Source organism: Micropterus salmoides, unplaced genomic scaffold, assembly GCF_014851395.1.
Source record: "Micropterus salmoides isolate LMB-PRFRI ecotype aquatic unplaced genomic scaffold, ASM1485139v1 Ms_hic_scaffold_1, whole genome shotgun sequence".
In the NCBI taxonomy this organism is placed as follows: domain Eukaryota; kingdom Metazoa; phylum Chordata; class Actinopteri; order Centrarchiformes; family Centrarchidae; genus Micropterus; species Micropterus salmoides.
The window spans coordinates 66,689,167-66,704,036 of NW_024040040.1; the positions used below are offsets into that span (position 1 = coordinate 66,689,167).

The window sequence follows — 14,870 nt, forward strand, 5'->3', positions numbered from 1 at the left end:
AGTGAATGTCCAGGGTAAAGCTAAAATGCAAATAGTTTCAATACTAAAATGTGATAATAAAACGCCAAAGTAAACTTCAATTTGACTTAACAATCAGTGATGGATGGTAAAATGTTTCAGCGTCCTGATTCAGTATCTGTGATGTTTCACTGCCCTCTAGTGGTGAAACTTTGTTGTGGCACATTCAGGCTGAATCACTCTGAGAGCTCCCTCCACTGCCTGTTTCAAAGAGTCACTTCACCCAAATTACAAGAAGACATATTTTCTGTCTTACCTCCAGCAGCATCTTGTCAGATGTGCTCTGTGTTACAGTGACACAGAGTCACAATGACTGTGAGTGAGAGAGCTGCAAAATTTAATTCATTGTTTCTGATCTACGTTTCTTACACTTTTTGCATCCCATACTGCTGCAGTCCATCTCTTTGAACTTATACTGGTATAAAGGTTATTTCACTGTCTGAAGATGCACTGGAAGTGTCAAGTGAGCATCAAACCAACTTAAACACCTCTCTTGTTTTTGCGCTTTAATACCAACAGTAATATTATTTTCTTATTCTCTCTTATTTATAGTTGTAAAATGTCAAACTTTATTTTGATGTGGGTGTTGTTGTTTGATGTTGCATTCAGCTCATCATGTATATTAGTAATCTAAAGAGGAAGGAAATCTAGTTGTCTAACAGCCTGACATCCGTTTTTTGCTCACTGACCACAGAGGAAAGGTATCTTTAAAGACAGCGTCCTTCTTCATTGTAAGTACAATTGTTTATTGATGTGACTGATACTGTATATCACCTGTGTACATTAGTTTATCTGCTGACATGTTTTATTGTCTCTGAAGCCACACAGAGAGATGAGAGGAGCAAATATGAGTTTAACTGCAGCAGCGAGAGGATTTGTCGTCTTCCTTCTCTCTGTGTCAGGTACTGAATATCTAAACTTACATTCATTGCAATAAAAGAGGGGAATATTTGAAAATGTATGTCTTGTAAAAGTAGGCTGAAGGTCACATGTAGAAATAAGTGGCTTAGAGTTGTGTGAAAGGCAAACCCAGAAAAGCTAGAAACATTAGTTTTAATTTACAATTGTAGAAACTCCCCAGATGTTAATATTTTTTAATATAGTTGTTTGTGTACATTTTATTGGATATTAGAAAGTTTGCTGTGGCCAACTTCTTTTGCTTTGTCCTTTACAAAAAGTAGGCTACCTGTGTGCTAAGTACTTTTACATGCTGTAACTGAGAATATCGTGGTTTTTAATTGTGACTCTTTAAAAACAAATTGTCCTGTTTAATTTGCTCTATAGCTGAGCCTGCAGCTGCTTTTATCACAGTATAGTTTTTGGAGGTATATTGGTCTCACAGTGAAGTCATCACAGACGGACTTCTCTCAAATATTCATACATCTGCACCAAACCCTGCTAGTTCCTTTTGTAATGTCTGACATCAGTGTGATGTTTCCATGTTCAGCGTCAAAAACGGTTTTTAGCTTTTATCTTTTGTTTATATCATAACTGCCATAAACAATCTCTCACACCTCAGTGTTCTGCATTTCTTTTTCGTCTTCACAATTACGCAGCAACCTGACCACACAATGAACAGAGAGAACTGACCAAGAAAAGCACAGACTCTCCCATAACTGATACAGTATTTCTCCTCTTACTTTGGTTAGTAGTGTTGTAGTCAAGACCAAGAACAAAGTTTATATAGACAGAGACAAGAGCAAGACCTTTAGGGGCTGAGACCAAGTCGAGACCAAGACCAGTTCCCACATTACATGACACATAATAAAATGTGGAACGAGATCACAGGTACTGTACTTCTCTAATTGTTCTAAAAGATCCACATTGCCTTTAAAACACCCACATACAAACATTAAGAACACAATAAATGTCAATTTAGTTCTTATTTCTTTCATATTTAAAGGCAGATGGTAATTGTGGTTTTAAACTATTCTTCTATTCAGAACAAACACTTGATGCCAAACAGTGGATCACTTCACAAATCTGAGGTTTTTTCAACAAACATGCACAAGTTAAATTAAGTTAAAAATTCAGTCCCTTTTCCTCAAGAAACTAAATATCTTAATAGTAAAATTAAGTGTGAATTCATTTGTGATTCAAATGAATAAAATCAAACATTTATTAAACATTTGTATTATTGTTATTGAGGAAAATTACTTTAATTATCATTATTGTTTTATTACACAATACAATTTTTTGTGCAAGCATTAGGTTTTCAGGTTACTCTTGTCTTCCGTATTTGATGCTTCATTTTGATCTGCAACTGTGTATTCAAACTCAAAATTAGCTCTTTTAAAGTAAATTACCGTGTGCTTATGGCCATACAGAGAAACCTATTTAATATGTACATTTTCCATAGAAGTGGAGGAGTGTTACTTGGTCTCCACTCCCTGCCGTCACATCTCAAAGCTAACTCTCTCACACAAATGAGGAAGCGGTACCACAGAGTGCAGCTTTAATGTCTGGAGCTGCGTGCAGCTGACAGTAGCTAACGGTGATGTTACTTAACTTACACATTAGCAACGTAGCTTTTTGTGGCCTGTCTCATCATTGTTTATCACAAGCAAAACTGTATCTTAGGAACAAGTTGTCACCACATGCCCTGTCCACAGTCTCAAACAAACTAACTTCATTAGCTACTTCCCTCAACAGATTGCTGTGTGTTTTCTTCTGGACGCTGTTTGACAGATTCATTCTTTATGGTTTATGCAGCTAAATGTTATTACGAAGATTTTGCTGACATATCTTCCTGCTCCCAGAAAGCCACAGCTTCGCCTGTCTCCCCCATTCACTTTCTTGTGTGAGTGCGTGTGAAGGAGGGCGGGGAGGGGTGACAGCCATTAACAGTAACAACTGCGTTTTTAATTAGTGTTATTGGTTGCATTTGAAGCAATACGTTTTACATCAAAAGTTAGTATATTAACAAATAAATCAGACAACATTCAGGCAATATATTGATATTTCCAAAGTTCAGGTCTTGACTGCTCTTGAAATAATCCCGAGTCCTCTATGTTCGAGAACGAGACAAGGCCGAGCACAAATGCAGTCAATCCCGAGAGGGGACCGAGACCATCAAAAGGTGGTCTTGAGACCAAGACCGGTCTTGTGTACTACAACACTACTGGTCAGTGTCGGAAAGAATAATACAAAACAGCCCTATGGATGCATTTGGTTGAGATCCTCAAATCTGAAACATCTGGAAGAACAAATATTTCTGTGTCCCAACAACGAAGAAGTAGCTTGTCGACGCTGCATGAGCTGCTCTCCCTCTCTGTCGCGCTCCTCGACCTCTCGTTTCTACTGCCACCACCTCAACAGAGAGGAGCAGACACACCTACAGGCAGGAGAAAAGCGTCTCCCCACAGATCATCACACAAGGTGATGGTCTTTTCAACTTCATTGTTGCAGAAGAAGTGACGCCCACTTTCCCAGGGAGACATAAACAGCTGTGAATAGAAAAGAGCAGAGGAGCACAATCACTTAGAGAGTAGCCTGGCTGAGGGGAAGAAGGAGGTGAAATGCTACCTCCATTTTGTTTAGAGCATGTGGCCAGGAATTACACACTGTATGTTTAAATTATTGTTAAATGCAGTTGTTTATTTTGGTTGTAATTCCTGGTGTGCTCTGTGTTACAGTGATTCAGGGCCAGAACAGCTGGGGAGTGACTTACACCTCTACTCAGATCTGTGCCTTAAAAGGATCAACAGTGGAAATAAGCTGCACCTACAGATACCCATCCAGAATAAATGACAGTGATACTAAAGTTGAGGAAACATTGTGGTTTACTAAATTGAAAGATAAAGAACAGTTGGATCTGAAAACAAAGTCAGAGTATTCAGGTCGTGTGGAGTATAACTGTGAAATGAACCGCTGCACTCTGAGAATCACAGACCTGAGAGAGAGCGACTCAGCTGAGTACAAGTTCAGGTTCATAACAAACCAACCAAATGGGACATATACTGGTTCACCTGGAGTCACTCTGTCTGTCACAGGTAACATTTTCATCTGAATATGTATTAATTTAGTTCCAAATGTTCAACATCTTATGAAGGTTATTGTGTGTGTGTGTGTGTGTTGACAGTTCAGTCTAAAATGAAGACATCTGTTCCTCTTTTATTTATAGATCCTTCTAGTTCATGTGCCTTAGATGGACCCTCAAAACACACACACACACACACACACACACACACACAAACACACATCTTAAAATGTCATGAAGATTACCACTCTCTTTTAAACACCTTCTTTGCATTAGTAATAAAGTGTCCAACATGACAACATGTAATTTCTGATACAGGAGGAAATCAAGCTGCACCTCCACTTTGAGTTTGTATGAAATATTGTCCATTTAAAATGCTCCACTGTGAAAACTCAACCTCATACTGAAATTAAATGTTAAATGTGTTCTTGTTTTCTCCTCCAGATGCTCCAATGCTTCCCTCTGTGTCAGTGAGTCCCTCTGCTGAGATAGTGGAGGGCAGTTCAGTGACTCTGACCTGCAGCAGTGATGCTAAACCAGCAGCTAATTATACCTGGTACAAGGAAAATGGAAATCCAAACCTTCATCCTCTAAGTAAAGAACCACAGCTTGTCTTCAGGTCCATCCAGTCCTCTGACTCTGGAGAATATTACTGTGCAGCAGAAAGCAAGCTGGGGAGGAAGACATCTGAATTTGTCTTTATCAATGTGAAATGTGAGTAAACTGCAGCTAACTTTAGGATCATACCATTTTTCTATATGGGGGTGCCCAACGTCTGATTTTACATAGAACTAGAACTTTTTCAAAATACATTTAGCTGGAAAGAAAAGTACTTCCTGGATTTTGTTACATGGCATCATTTTTTGTGTTGTAGGAAGGACTACCTTTTTTAACCCCATGCAATTACATTACAGTATCAACATGAGTCATCTGCAGAAAAGTATAAATATATGTATTGCAACCATAACATTTGCATAGTAGCAGTGGTGCATGTATCAAATAGGCCTACATACTTCTTAATGCTTGGCCAAATGTTCATAACACAACATCACTCAAGACTAACAACCGAGTACCAGACCAACAGAGTAGAAACAATTATTCAGGCAGCCTAACCTGGTCCAGGGCCCTGTGGCAGGTGCTGTCCAGAGCTCATTATCTATGCGTACACAACCGCAGTAAAAACAATAAGGTTACTTCAGCTGACTATTCATTCAGCAATGTGCTTTTTCCCTGGGCAGGGTCTCTGAATGGCTGCTGGGCATTTAGTTTGTGCATTGGAGTCCGGGGGAGGCATTTCCTCATTGGCTTGGAGGGACCAGTTTGCGTCCCTGTTCGTTGGCCTCGGATCCATGCTTCCCCATTTCTCTGTCGGCCAGTTGTTGGACCCCTCTGGATACTGAGGTATATAGTTAGTTTTCGGGATGTGCAGTGTGGGTGCGGAGCAGGGCTGTGCTCTGATTTGTTCTGGGTTTGTGCCTGGAGTTCTCGGCCCTTGACGGGTAGGTGGCTTGGTGGTGGCATGCAGCTGAGCTAGTTGATTTTGCCTCGTTGCTGGTTTGGCTGGTGTTGCACGGCGGCCGGGGGGCGTGCTGGGCATGGGGGATGTCGGCTGGCGCCGGTGGCCTAAGTTTTTTTCCGGTGGTTGGGGGTACGGCGGACTTTTATTGGCGGGTGCATGGTGACCTGTGCGGCGCGTTTGCTGCCGGGCTGGGACTTGCAGCTGGTGTTTCTCTCCGCTGGCTTTCGCTGTCATGTTATTCCGCTTGCTCTCTGGTTTGTGGGGAGCACTGGTCCATGTTGTTTGCACAACACGGTCCATCCGGGTGCTGCTCTTCCGCGGGTTACACCTCTTGCGTTCCGTGGGGATTACGTTGTCAACTGGCATTTGGGTTGCGGTCTTTCGCGTTTGCATCGTGGTGCATCTGGGAGTCTTTGTTTTTTTTGATTGATTAAAAAAAAAATCTTTCTCCAACCCCTATTGGCTACTGGGGTTCTTTCCTGACCGTTGCTGGGGTAGGTGTGGCACAGTCGTGGTATCCCACTCAACAACTACATTCTTTAACAGGCTTATGCGCGCACACACATGTACACACACACACATACAGACACACACAGTCTCACACATAGACACAAACAAATTTAGGTTGTCCCTGGTAGAATTAGTCTTAGCTTTTCTTTCAGTTACTTATTTAAATTAATTGCTATTATTCCAGCTCTCGTTGCTGTGCTGTGTTGCTTATTTAGCGTGCGTGACTGTTTCTTGTTTTCATTTTTCTCTTAGTTGTCTTACTATGTCAGCTGTTTATTGCTGCTGTTCGGTTGGTTGTCTTTTACTATTATTATTATTTTTATCGTTTGTTTTTGTTTGTGTTTTTTTGTTGTTGTTTTTCTCCTCCCTAAGCCCCCCTCTCTGTTCTATTGCAGGTTTCGTTGCTTTCTGTAATTGGTGTTTCCCTCTGCTTTTCCCTGTTGTCCACACCTTCCATCCCCTTCTCTTACAGGTCTTGTCCTTTCTCTGTGCTGTCTGTTTGTGCCTCCCTATCCCCGTGTCTGCCCCCCTGTCCGGCCCGGTGACAAATCAATACATAATTAAAACAGACAAAGGAGTATATTAATACTCTCTTGTTAAAGTAAAATCTATCTGGCACAATATGGTATCCAGCTCATCATACTCTATAGCAGGCTGCTGGGCAGGACAGGTTTAAAAAAAAACTGAAGAAGTCTCTTGGATGAGGGACGAAACGTCTTCTAGTATCTTCAACAAAGTCCAGTTTCCCTTGAATTTAACCATCTTTGGATAAGTATGACCTGGATGACTGAGAACCTTCACAGACATTTTTTATTTGGTTACCCTGATTTCTTATTTTCATTTTCTTTCTTTTTTGATTGCCAGTTTGTGGTCACTGAGCCTGTATTTGGTTCAGGTCTGTCTCTGCTTTCTATCTTTGACAGTAGAGAAATAATAATCTCTTTTTAGGGCCAGATAACATTCTGATCTACTTTGGCTTTTAGTTTCTTCTTTCTAACATTCTAAAGAGGTTTATTTACACTATTATAATTTTCTTGTGTTGAAAGCAGTGTTACTCTATGGGAGCAATGGGTCCAAACATGCTGTAACACTTTAATTTACTGTCTGTGTTTTCTTTTCTTCCCTGTTTCTCAGGAGCAGGGAAATTAGCAGTTGCTACAACAATCACTGTTGTTCTCCTGGTTATCATTTCCCTCTGTCTCTTCCTGTGGATCAGGTGAGCAGCTCTGTTTCACTGAATCATTGAATGTTAAATCATTGAAGGTCAGTTTGTCCAATTTAAATGTTCAATCATTTATTTTCTTATTTATTCTCCTAACCAGGAAAAAGAGGGCTTCCAAGGAATCGTCTGAGCCTGAAGAGAGACCAGACAACAGGGAACAGGTGAGAATAGTCACGGATCTTATTCAAGAACAAAAGTCACTTAATCTGACTTTTAGGACTTCATGTTGCTCTTTTTTCGACATCCTTCTTCACAGAAATGAATTTCTAAAACGCTCTCTGTGATTCTCCTCTTTTCTCGGATGTGACTAAATTCCTAGTAGATCCAGAAGCTTTCCTACTTTTTGTCCTTTCCTTGTAAATTCCTTTACTTAGCTCTTTTCTGTAATGCACGGTGAAGCAGGGATATTTGTTCCATTATTACCACAGCTGTAGTTCCTTCAGTCTTGCAATCATCTGTAAGAATTCACTATTCAGATGAAAAACCCACTCATGTAAAATATGTCTGTGCAGTTTCTACCTGAACAGCCAGAGGAGCAGGATAACCTTCAGTATGCCAGCACTCACTTCACCAACAACCAGGCAGATCCTCTCTACTCCAACATCAGACCAGCTCGCTCCCTCAGACACACGGAGCAGCAAGATTTCATGGAGTACACTGTTGTCACATTTAAGAGTAATACTGCCCCGAGGTGAGCAGCTCTTCTCACAGAAACATTATCCTCACTACAATTGCTGTAGTCAAGACCAAGACCAGAGTTTATTGAGACTGAAACTAGTGATGGCAAGCTCGACTCTTTTGACAGACTTGTTCATTCAAATCTCGTTCATTAAAATGAACTAACTAACTTTTTTTGAGTCATTTTGTTCATTTGAACTAGGCTGGTTATTGTGGCACTGCAGCCCTCTAGTGGGCGATTAAAAAACAGCGCCGTTCTGAAACATGGAAGGCTGCCTGGTTTGCGTTGTTTGACAAAGTATAATGCACAAATTCACCTCTTTATTACTGTATGTCATCATTATATAAAATTCAACCAATTTAATAATAATCTGGATCAAGCCGCCGAGTTCTTAAAGAACTCCAGCACAGAGAGAGGAACAAAGAAATATACTGCAAGCAGCGTTGGGCGGGCCCTGGCACTTGTAGCGCGTCCGGGTGTGAGCCAGCCGCGTTGCATATTCTGGAGCTCTGCCGGTGCGGCTGTGAATTTGCTACGTGGTTCCGACGCTGGATGAAGGTGTTAAATGTCACTTCCTGTGCCCCCTATGTGGCGCTACATAGCACTTGCCGCTATGAATATAAATTGGTATTGGCGTGTAGATGTCTTCGGGGTGGGAGAGTTATCAAGCACGTAAAGTTTTGTTCAGATGTGATCATGTACACTGAAGTTACAACAACTTCTTGTGTCATGGCGAAGAGTTGATCTTTGACGGCATGCCACGGACACGCCCATTGACGAAAACTCACAGATAGCGCAACTTTTCATCGTCAATGCCTTTAGAAGGCACAGCAGAAATTCGAAGTCGATCGGACTAAAAAATAAATAAAGAGTGTGTAAATCATCCAAAAATTGCAGTAAAATTCAAAATGGCCGACTTCCTGTTGGGTTTAGGGCATCGCTCCAAGAGGCTTTTTGGTACGTCTGGACATGATACATGTGCCACAGAAATTTCATACATGTAGGTCAAACGTGCGGCGGGGGCTGCTTCATTAAAGGTCACTTCCTGTTGCCAGCAGGTGGCGCTATGACTGTGGGTGAATGTCGGCATGTACATGTGTTCAGGGCGGGACTCTCATCCTACATGTACAGTTTAGTGCAGATGTGAGCATGTACACTGAAGTTATAATAACTTCCTGTTTCATGGCGAATCATCGATGCCACGGACACGCCCATTGACGAAAACTCACAAATAGCATCGTCAATGCCTTTAAATTTGAAGTCGATCGGACTAAATGCCAAGAGGAGTTCGTTAAAGTACGGAGTGTGTAAATCATCCAAAAATGGCCGTAAAATTCAAAATGGCCGAATTCCTGTTGAGTTTAGGATATGGGTTCTTGAGGCTTTTTTGTTTATGTAGGTTGAGCGTGGACGAGGGGCTAATTTTTTTCCAATTTTCTAGGTGGCGCTAGTGAGTCATTTTGCCACGCCCATGCGCGAAACCCATAAAATACGATTTTTTTCACCACTTCTGACTGTGTGCAAAGTTTGGTGAGTTTTCAGGTATGTTTAGGCTCCCAAAATTGAGCTTACTTTGCAGAAAAAATAAAATAAATCTTTACAGTTTCAATAGGGACCTCGCACGGTTCTTCCTAGGGCCCTAATTAACACATATAAACGCAGCAATTTGGCAGGTCTGGATGCAGAATGGGCCACATCTCCACGTTCTGGCAGACCTGGATCAGCTGTTAGCTGTTTACAGGGCTAACGTTGCTACGTGGCTGTTTAAATGTTTTAATGACCGGGTCTGTTTGTTTTGGAGAGGAGACGACCTTGGAGGTAATTCGGCTCCCGGTAGAACCCTGTCAGGGCTCTGAAGTGGACCCAGAACAACTCTCATCAGCTGTTAGCTGTAAACACTAGCAGGACTAAAGTTAGGGTGCGGCTGTGTTAAAACTATAACTTAGCACAACATCACTACGCTGTTATAACGTTATGCTTTATAAAATGTTACAAAATAGATATTAGATATAATGTCAGTCCAGTGACTGTTACCCGACAGCCGACCTGCCTCTCATTCTCCGGCGCTGGCAGTCACTCAGCCTGCAGAGTGAACGAAAGACTGAGGAGGACCCATGTGAGCGCTGAACGAGTCGTTCATTCCTGCTGCACAGTAGGAGCTGTCAGGTGACAAATGAACGACTCAGACCCAGAGACCCACAGTTGAGAGTCGTGAACTAATCAATTCTGTTTCCTGTGCTGACGGAGCCCATGCACCTCCCGTGTGACGAGTGAACGTAAGAGTCCAAGATCCTTCACACATGCGTGAAAATGAACGAATCAATGAGACAACCCGTTCCTCCCGAGTCATACACACGATTAGGTCTTATGAACGAAACGTTCTTTGAACGATACAACACTAACTGGAACAAGACTTAAGGGCTGAGACCAAGTCGAGACCAAGACCAGTTCCCCACATTACATGACACACAATGAAATGTGGAACGAGATCATAGGTACTCCTGAAATTTATCTGAAAGATCCACATTCCCATTAAAACACCCGCATACAAACACTAAAAGCTGAAATCAACAAAAAACATCTTTATTCAACACTCCTTTTCCATGCTTACTATAGCAGGGAGGGGGAACATATTTTTAAGTAGGATTATTTTTTTGTAGTACTTGAGACCAAGACCGGTCTCGAGTACTACAACACTACTCACTGCAAGATTCAGATGACATAACAAATGAAATAAATGTGTTGATTTGTCATTTTCCCTCCTTTTTTATATTTTAAACTCTAAAACACTGTTGGGATATGATGGTAATTATATTTTTTCAAACAATATCTTTTGTTTTTTTCAGAACCAGAGGTCAGGAAACTGGAGAGGATCCAGCTGCATTGTACAGCACAGTCAACAAAACCTAATGACCAAAACAGATATTGCATTTACAAATTTACAAATGAATTATATGCCCTAGAGAAACTTACTTACTGCATGGGTCTGCTTTTTAGAATATGTAAAGTATTTTTTGCATTCACCTTTAAATATATATTTGTTTTTGTTTTCATGTAATGTTTTATTAGTATTTGACCTGTATTTTAATTAAAATAAACAGATTTTTTTTTGAAAAATAGGTCTTATACAGTCAATAAGACTGCATCATGTGACTTTTTTCCACACTGATCAATTTGAACCCATGGTGTGCATCCAAGCGATTCATCAAACTGTGTTTTCTTCTGTTCCTGTTTAGGGTCTGTCAGTGATGCTAAACTAAACTATGACCACATTTACGATAAGATTTCCTTAGATGGTCTTTGTTGGTGGTTGGATGTTTTGAAGTGCCTCAAAACTAGTTTGTTACACTCTCTTAAATAGATAGAAAGTTCATAGTTTGTGTGACGAAGTGGGTTTGCTCACCACTTGTCCCATACAGGCCATTTGGTTATTTATCATAGCTTGTGTAAAAGTGCACCACTTACGATCCCGGGTTGTTTGTGTTTGCATTATGTTACAGTCGACAGCAAAGTTAGTTTCAGTTCCATTTTATTAGTTTAAACATGGTTTAATTGTTTTCCTGTGTTAATACTTACAATTGTTTGTTCCTTTGTTCAGTTCCACCATGCAGGATAATTGTTTGGGGAAGGGCCGGCCTAAGCATTTCCTGTTTTATAGGAATAGGGTGGTCATGGATGACATTACCGGGCCAAACCAAGTAGAGGGTTTTCTTTCTTTATAGGAATGTTTCTTTTGGTTGTTTTTTTTTGGGGGGGGGGGGGGTGAGGCGGTGCTGCTGTGAACACGTGCCTCTTGTTAGCGTTGCTACAAGTTTGATGCGTTATTTTTCTTAACTCTTTTTGTTTGTTTGAATTGAATTATCCTTGAAAGTTTTCCTCCCCTGGAGGTTGGCCTTTTGACATGCAAATACTAGAGACATCGCCTGGGGTTTGGTAAAGGGTCTGCAGAGACTCAATCAGACATGCATTGCTTAAGGACGCTGTAAAGGTGTCAACAGACACTTAGCAGGACAGCAAAAAGAAGTGTCCAATCCCTCTCCCTATAGGGTGCCTCAGGACGTCAAAGTACCGGACTTCTGATCCCTTTTTCCCATAGAATGGCTGGGCCATAAAACACCACTCCTGTCTCTTCTTTTAGCTGATGTGCAAACGTCATAAGCCAGGAATGCGAAAGGGGTACTTAACAACTCTTTCCTTCTTGAGCAAAAACAATGTTTCATTATAAACTGTTATTCTCTTTAAATAATAATCCTTGCTAAGTTAGTAGTGGCGCTGCCTCTTAAGTTAGTAGTTATGTTACCTTGTTGTTGCTATCTGTTGTTGATATTGTTGCTGAAAAGAATCTAAATAAGTTAATTTTGCAGTGTTTTAATTTTCAGCAAGGTTAATGACATTCTTTCATTTTAAGCGTAACCAATGCTTGGTCACAATACTTTCTGACACTTCCTTTAGAAAAGATATGATAAAGAAATTTCATCCTATACTGTGCCAGCTTGAATTTAATGTTAACTAACCAAATTCCACAGCTCCTGAGCAAAGATTGTCTTGGGGTTAATCCAAGCTATCGTCATGTAACCTGAGCTCCCCCAATTGGACAAAATAAGTATTACATGCCATCTGATGAAATAGAACGTCTCGGGTTACGTATGTAACCCTTGTTCTCCGAGAAGGGGAACGAGACACTGCGTCGGTGACGGCACTATGGGAAAGCCTCTGGGCGTGGCAGGGCTGAAATCATGAAAAAACGAGATCAGTAACTCAGCTGCAGCTAAGCTGCTCGGGAGAAGGTTTTCTTCAACAAATGCTGAGTTTCTCTGACTCTTCCCCTCCTGCGGAGCCTGAAGCAGCGGTCTGACGCAGCGTTTCATTTCCTCATTCATACTGTCGATACCAAAGCACAAACAGAACACATTCATTTGCAGAAGTTTTTGCAAACATCAAAGTCCCAGTTAGATATAGGTTCCGTACCCAAACATGATCTTCAACATGATCAATCTGTCATCAATGAAAGGACTGAGACAGCGACATTGTGGATTCATCCTCTGCACAGATAAAATCTATACGGGCTACTCTGTCCTTCTGTGTATCACTGTGACTCTGTGGACATTAAGGCAGCAACAGTTACACTGAAACATTTAGTGGCCTACACTACTGCAGTAATCACTGTTTCAATCAAACTAATCTATATGCCTGTAGCCTAACTGATCAATGAACAATCATTTGTCATGTTTAGGGCTGTCCCTAAAGCTAAACTGAGGCTTATTTTTGACCTCTCTCTCTCCCCCTCTCTCTCCCTCCCTCCCTCCTGCCATTCACCGGTCTTGTGCAGAGTTTTATGTGCATGCCGTGCTGCCGACAACTGCATGCGCATCGCGGTTCCTCGCGGGTCTAAAAACGATATAATATTCTTTGTGTGGTTCATCAACGGTGATAAATTATCCAAAAGTCCCGCGACAACTCGGCACAACACCGGTGAAGCTGGGGCTCCATCTTTTCACCAAGTATTCCTCTTCTGCCACCACAAACATACAAGCTACGCCTACACATGACGACCCAGGTTACAATTTGGATTTATTTATGCACTTTAAAAACATTTATTGAAAGTGTTTTTCTTTACACATGTTTAGTTAAAGCATCAAACATTGAAATGTATATTGTAATTGGCTGTATATTAACTTATTGTCAGAAAACTGGTGGTTCTATGTAAAATTAAACGTTGACACTAACATATAGACAAAATTGCATGTTTCGCTGCGAAGCTTCGAATCAGGCTCCACCCATAGAAGCATCGTATCTAAATGTGAAATGAGCATAATTTTTTTACATAAAATAGGCTGGACGTCTAAAACATTACAGTCAGTTTGAACAGAGACACATTTTCAAATGCAAATGACCAAAATTATTATTACTGGGTCGGACTAATCATAGGTCCATGACTAAACTGTGTCTTATCTATATTTTCGTCTTCAGTTATTGCCAGTGGTATTTTGTCCCTGTCAGGTTACAGGTGAATAAATATAATTAAAACCCAATGCAACATTACAGAAATTCAAGTCTGGTAAATGATGAATGAGCAGACTACGCTGAATAAAATGTATTATTGTTAACTAAGTGACTCCTTTCATCCTGTGATTTAAGAGAAACATCATGGTCCACGTTTTGAGCATCACTGGGTTAAAATAGAGGCTTGTTTACCTGTTGCCATGGTGAATCGTCCTATCAGATCTCCATTGATGATTCTTTTTTAAATTCCCCTGCACACGCAGGGACCCTGGATCAGCTATAATGATAATAATAATAACCTTTATTTAAGAGCACTCCAAAAACAGGTGATTCACAACTTTTCAAAAACAAGTTACAAAGAGCTTTAACAAGTGTAAAGACAATAATACCCACGAGACAATAATACAAAAACATTACAAGATAAAAGCATGAAAAACATTGAAAAGACTAAAATACACAGCTATATCTGATGTTATGGGGAAGGCCTTCAGTCAGCAGCCATACCACAAAGTAAATTATTTTTTTAATTAAACGGATTTGATGACTTGATCTTTAAAACCTGATAGCTAGTCAACAATAGTTACGTCTGTGCCATCATCCCCTCCATGAGACTTCAGAGTTAGGGTGTATGATCTCCAACAAATATTTAATACAAGGTTTTAGTAAGCAAAAAGTAAATAAATGCTCCTCCGATTCCCCCCTAATGTCCTTTTCTATGTCTTAAATGAATGGACCGAAGCTGTTGCACCAACATTGATAAATATTCCTATTGTATCAATAAAAACTGAAACACCTGATAAAATACGTTATTCTTTTTCAGTTCTAGTTACAGAGATACGTTTTTGTGACACTGCTTATCCAGGATAGCTGTTCCCAAAAACACGCTGGTACCTTGATCCTCTTTGTCTTACAGGATATTACATAGAACCTACACAAGTTG

General features: G+C 40.6%; 1 long non-coding RNA gene and 1 pseudogene across 1 annotated transcript; both read left to right on the plus strand.

Annotated features, from left to right (window-relative positions):
* The window catches only part of LOC119892337, a 73,570-nt pseudogene extending 62,616 nt beyond the window's left edge, over positions 1-10,954 (plus strand).
* On the plus strand, positions 509-3,693 carry LOC119899411. The gene is made up of 3 exons (XR_005443836.1): positions 509-749; positions 839-920; positions 3,654-3,693. It is a non-coding gene; the product is annotated as an uncharacterized LOC119899411 (long non-coding RNA).
* Positions 10,955-14,870: the final 3,916 nt, after the last annotated feature.